Source organism: Nipponia nippon, unplaced genomic scaffold (assembly GCF_047370975.1).
Source record: "Nipponia nippon isolate SJK-2023a ecotype South Korea unplaced genomic scaffold, ASM4737097v1 scaffold_3, whole genome shotgun sequence".
NCBI lineage: Eukaryota > Metazoa > Chordata > Aves > Pelecaniformes > Threskiornithidae > Nipponia > Nipponia nippon.
Window position 1 is genome coordinate 16,959,943 of NW_028262347.1, and position 6,177 is coordinate 16,966,119.

The window sequence follows — 6,177 nt, forward strand, 5'->3', positions numbered from 1 at the left end:
ATCACACTCACTAGACAGAGTGGAAATTGGTCCTGTTACCTCCACCGACCGCAGGTACCACGATCCAACCCGTGCAAGATCCAGACTTGCCTCTGACAGAGCTGTAGCCTTTCATCCCGGGCTGCAGAGAGATGAGAGCCGGTGGCAGTACAGCTGATGGGGAGATGCTGGCAGCAGGAGTCTGCTCGGCAAACCTGCCTCTGTGGCAGGGCTCATCTCTGGGACAGGAGAGAGGCAGCTGATCATTTTGCACTGACAGATTATGTTTTTAGGTTTCTGGCTGATAGTGCTTATAAAGAGGATGAGTGGCTGCAGTTCAGATTACTTGTCACCAAAACCACACGGCAGCTTTGTGGGATAATGAAAAGCTGGTGGCTCTGCTGTCAAACACTCCATTTATTTTGCCCTCTCCCATTCCCCGACCTCATGAGGTTCAACAAGGACAAGTGCAGCATCCTGCACTTGGGTCAGGGCAATCCCCGGTATCAATACAGGCTGAGGGATGAAGGGATTGAGAGCAGCCCTGCTGAGAAGGACTTGGGAGTACTGATAGATGAAAAGCTGGACATGAGCCGGCAATGTGCTCTTGCAGCCCAGAAAGCCAACCGTATCCTGGGCTGTGTCACAAGAAGTGTGGCCAGCAGGTCGAGGGAGGTGATTCTGCCCCTCTCCTCTGCTCTGGTGAGACCCCACCTGCAGTACTGCGTCCAGCTCTGGGGTCCTCAGCACAGGAAGGACATGGACCTGTTGTTGGAGCGGGTCCAGAGGAGGGCCCCAAAAATGATCAGAGGGATGGAGCACCTCTCATGAGGAAAGGCTGAGAGAGCTGGGGTTGTTCAGCCTGGAGAAGAGAAGGCTCCAGGGAGACCTTATAGAAGCCTTTCAGTACTTAACAGGGGCCTACAAGAAAGATGGGGACAGACTTTTTAGCAAGGCCTGTTGCGATAGGACAAGGGGTAATGGTTTTGGCAAGCAGTACTTGCTCCCAAATCTCTGTGAGCATTTTCAGGATCAGACCCCTGCAGGCATCCAGGCTGGGTGGTGCTGCATCCGAACCAAAGTCATCCTTACAGTCCTGCACGGCCGTTGCTTTGTGCATGGCATGAGGTGCTTTCTTTAAAGGCTGCTACAGTTTGTAGGAAGCAGGTGGAGAAGTTAAAGGTAAGCTTAAAAAAAAAAAGTCCCTTTCCTCTGATCTCAGTGGTTCCCTGCTGAGTTGCGCTGAGCTGGCTGAAGAGACCTGCCGGTGATCATCCCCTGAGCTGGCGTCCCTCTGGCCGCCCCTGCCCACGCAGAGCTCCCTGCATGACCGTGCTTGGGCTCTTCAGCTGCTGCAGTTTCACTTCCAGTGCATTCGCTTGACCCAAGATGAATGGCACCTCAATCCTTATCCTGAGGGATAAGGATTCAACCTATTCAACCCATCAAGCAACCAGCTGAAGGGCAGGTGGAAATAGTCACTTGCGTTTGCCATAAGCAGTTCCAGCAGTCTCCTCACCGTCTCCCTGATTTTGTGTTGTTACTGGTGTAGTTCATCATCACCCCCCCGATCCTGAAGAGAGTCCTCCAGTCTCCTAAGGAAGAGGAGCCCCATGCAAAGCCCTTCCCCAGCTGCTGCGGTGGCTGTGGGTGCCCCGAGCAAGGGGCACGGTGAAGCTCCTGGAGCGTGAGAGGGGACAGCAGCACCCGGCAGTGTGACACAGGCTCCCGGCATGCCCAGAAACCCCAGTGAGGGGCATGGACTGGGTTGGTTCAGACTCTACCAGGCAAAGCATGACGTGTGGTTGCTGAACAGGCAGCCGTAGCGCAGCTAACCTGCGCTTGTTTTAGTCCTGTTCTCCAAAATTGTACGGGGGGTTGCATTACAATGCTCGGGCCTGAGGCTGCCCCACCTGATCTGGCTCACACGCGTCTCTGGTCCCCTCGGACAGAGGGGCATTTGCAGCCTTCCCGCCCCTGCAGCTTTTCCTTGTTCTGAAAGCCATTTCCAGAGCTGAGGCTGGTGAGACCCCGCGTCCCCAGCCAGCTGTCACCAAATCCCGCGTTCAGGTTGTCCGTCTGAAGCCTTCCCTCAGCGGTGCTTAGCGGCGCTGCAGTTGCAGGAGGGGAGGTTGCCGGCAGTCTCATACCGTGCCGTCCTGCAAACACCAGATGACGTCTCCAAACCCAAAGTGGCAGCCGTGGCCTGCAGCGGGTGGCCCAGTCCCTCCTGGGAAATGGTGCTTTGGCGTAAGCTTTGCTGTTAAACTGGTGCTTGTTTTAATCTTTTCATGGCATGATGGCTCAAACCCCGCCTGACTGCTCCCAATTAACTCCTTTGTTTTGTCCAGGATGGCTGATATGACAGTGTGCCCGGTTACTGGACTGTCACAAGACATGACCGCAGTCAGCTGGTCTCTCATGCTACGTGGCTTCTCCCGCACTCTCCCTGGTGTTTGGGGTACCCATAGCCCCCAGGCTGGCTGCGGGGCAGAGGGGGAGGCAGCTGCACCATGCGGCATTGGAGCTACGTTGGGGCTGGCACTGGTGTCCCTGCTGCTCTCCTCTCATGCTAGAAATGATGGAAAAAATCAAGAGCAAGCAAAGTTTTTGTTAGCTGAGTGGTGGATGACAGCTGCCCCCCAGCCTGGTACCAGCTGCGATAGCTTTTACATTACCTCTGTATGTCAGGTTTCGTTATGGTGGGTGGGATTCACAGGGAGATGCTGAAGGCATCGGGACCCCCCAGGTCACTGGTGGGAGAGCGATCGGTGCCCATTGTTAGCCAGCCGCCGGGTGCTGCTGCAGGGAACGCCACTTCTCTTCCTTGCTGCAGGGACACGTGGGTGAGGAGACAGATGGACCCGAGGAGATCGGGGCAGAGCAGGGCAGCAGCACCCAGCCTCGTTCTGCACGCATCCCCAGCTCCCCTTCCTCCAGCCCCAGGCTCCTGCCTTGCTCGCAGCACAGGGAGGAAACCACTGCAGGCAGCGGCTGCCTCCGTCTGCAGCAACCGCTGTGAGTGGGCACAGCTTCCCTGGGGTCACCTACCTGGTGGGGTTTATCCCCCAGCCCAGGTGTGTGGTGACAGTGGCTGGCCACAGCCTGGAGCATCCTGCTCCGGCTGGCCCTGCTCCGACCAGGGCTTGGGCTGGGCAAGCTCAGAAATCCCCACCAGCTTCAGCTGGTCTGGGGTTCTCCAGAAATTCATCTGTTTGTTTGCAGGAAGTGCCGCTTCTCTCAAGAGCAAATCTCCTTGCAGACCTGTTTCCTGAGAGTTACTGCAGCCCGGGGAACAGAGTAAATCTTCTGCAACAACGCGCTGGCTTGTCCTACAAACAGCCACAGCTCTGGGTCCTTTGGCCGGGCCGGCCCCAGGTGCTGAGCGTGACACAGCGACAGTAAATCGCAGCCCTCCCTCTGCAAGCATGCGCAAGCATGGTTAATTTGGAAATGTTTCATCCCATCTCTAGTAACTAACGCAGTGGGCCTCTGGCCTCTTGCAGCCTCCCCCCTTATTGTCACTGACTCGCCACCCCTCTCTCTGTCTTTCGGCCCAGGATTCACCATTGCCTCACACAGAGCCGGCGTATCTGCACCCTCTGCCGCCGCCTGGGCGCTGCGCGGGAGCTCACTGCAAGCTGGTCTCTCTTGGGTTTCAGGTCCAGAAAGCTGCAGCACACCATCGAGGTGTGGGGTGTGACTTTACAGCAGTGTGGCTAAGTGAGAGGGAGAGCATTTTGGTTTTGGCTCACAGAGGTACGAGACCTTGTTGGAGTTCAATATCACCAGGACTGGAGAAGTGAGCTCTGCTGCGAGTAACTGGGACTGTCACCCCTGACCCACCGGGGCTGTCAGGGAGAAGAGGCTCAAGAAGGGCTGCAGGAAGGTCGTTCGCTTTGTGGGGACAGGTGAGGCACTGGATACGGAGAGCTGAATGTTTTTTCCAGGAAACCTCGTCCTCCCTGAATCTGCTCTCTGCTAAGACCCTTTAAAAGCCAATTCACAAACAGTTTCCACCTAAGAAATAATCACTTGTATGAAGACTTAAGCTTCTTTTTCCCCACAATGATAATCCTTCATGAAAAGGAAATAAGGATTTCTACAAAGTTTGTGGAGGCTTTTGGCATAATAATACCATCTGGCAATAAACCGCCCCGTTAATGAAACAAAACTTCTGTTGGTGCTTGCCCGGAAAACTTTGCCGGAATGCTTACCTTGCAGGTTACTGTAATTAAAGCTGATTTTATAGCAAAAAGGACACCAGGTGCATATTAATACTGCTTCTGACCAAAGCTTAGGGTAACATTTTTCAGTGAGAGAGTCTTTCTTTCCATCTATATTTTGAAGCATTCGAGTGCCCACGTTAAACCAATGCTCCCGGTTTTTGGTTAATTACAGGCACCCTTCTGTCCTTTTCCCCAGCAAAACTCAACTTATAACTGATTCTCACCAAAGACAGTTAAAAGCATATACATTTCTGTCGCCTCCCCAGAGGCTTAGCCCACCTCCAGGAAGATTCACATGGATGAACAAGGAATGTCTCTGCCTGCGTCGTTGCCTCGGAGAAAGCTGGTGGTGCCTGGATGTGCATAGCAGGCGACGGTCGTTACTGCAGGTTACAAATACCAGTGGCTTAAATAGCATTGGCTGAAGAAAGCACGATTTGAGGTTACCACTGAGAGAGAGGAGATTCCTATTAAACCAAACTCAGCTCTTCCCAAAAGTCACAAAAAAAAATCAGGTGAAAGAAAGCACCCAAGCAGAGGGGTAGACTGGCACCAAGATTAGGAGGAAGTACGATTCTCTTCTAATGCAATAATGGTAATGTAAACACTTTAAAATACTTCTCTAGTGGCTAAAAAAGAGCACGCTGCCTTATTTATCATCGTTGCTAGCACACATACCACCACAAAGAGAGTTTTCTTCTGATTGCTTTCCAATTACAGGTAAAAATTGTAAGGTAATTGGATTTTATACACTCTCATCCAAAGGCTTTGGAACATGATTATCTACGGTGATTGACATATCCCAAGTGGTGAATTATTGCATTAGAGGCATGTGTGCAGCTCTTACCTACAGCCAGTCAGAAAACGCATTGAGCTGCCTAATTCCAGTCCTTACTGGGAAATGGTGCAATCTAGGCTGAAACCAGACAGATTTTGAAAACTTCTATATTAGTGACGGAAGTGAAAATAAGCTGTACCCACTGAAAGGCTCTAAATTATGAGAGATATGAGAGATAACTTAATAAAGGTGTATTGCTTCATTAGAAACGCCTGCACACATATGTCCATACAGTGCAACCAGCTCTCTTTTCCCAGTTCTGACCTGCAGGCTTTTTGTCCGGTAGGTTCACAGGAGCAGACTGGGAATATGCCCTGCTCGGAGGCTAGCTCTGCCGATCAGGAGCACCTGCCTGACCTTGGGTAGCTCGCGTCACTGTAAAACAAAAGAAAATTTAGAATTCCCAGCAACGAGGCCCCTCTCACAGCCATCGGGAGTACAACTTCCACTGCGAGCTGATGGCAGTTTACCTTGGGTTGGGTCACTTCAGCCTCGCCCTAAGCACGGCCACCAGAGAGCTCTCTGGCCATGCGGCAATTGTACATCTGCCAGTCTAATCGGAAACTCAAATATAAAGTGTACGGTGCTGTGAAGCCGGACGCGCGCCACTGGAAGGGCTGACAGGTACGTACCGGGCACGGGGGGCTGCTGGGAAAGCGCGCGCCTTGGAGATGTCCTAATTCCGGCCCGCACGGGCTGCTGCTGGTGCGGCACAATCGGAACGGGCGTTGTAATGCTGAGTGAACAACTCTGCCTTACAAACCACCGGTAATGGCTGAGCTTTCAGCAAATCATAGCTGTTGTTCGAATAAATTATAGCTCCCGTGAAGAAGATGAACATTGCAGTTTCAGATAAAAAAATTACTAAGGAGCTTGCTTTGACAACAAACTGAGGCAACCTAAAAAAAAGAAAATCTGCTTATGTCAAGCTTCAGCAAGTGGGCAGTGAATTGGCTGAATGATAGTCACACATTTCAGAAGTCCGGCTGTGCAAACCACTTCCCACGTATGCAATTCATATATAAAAAAGACAATCCAATTTTCTTCCCGGTACAGAAAAGTCCACTGAAATTTCTGAGATGCTATTTTTAAAATGGCATACCCATAAACCTGCAAACTGTTGGGCAATGT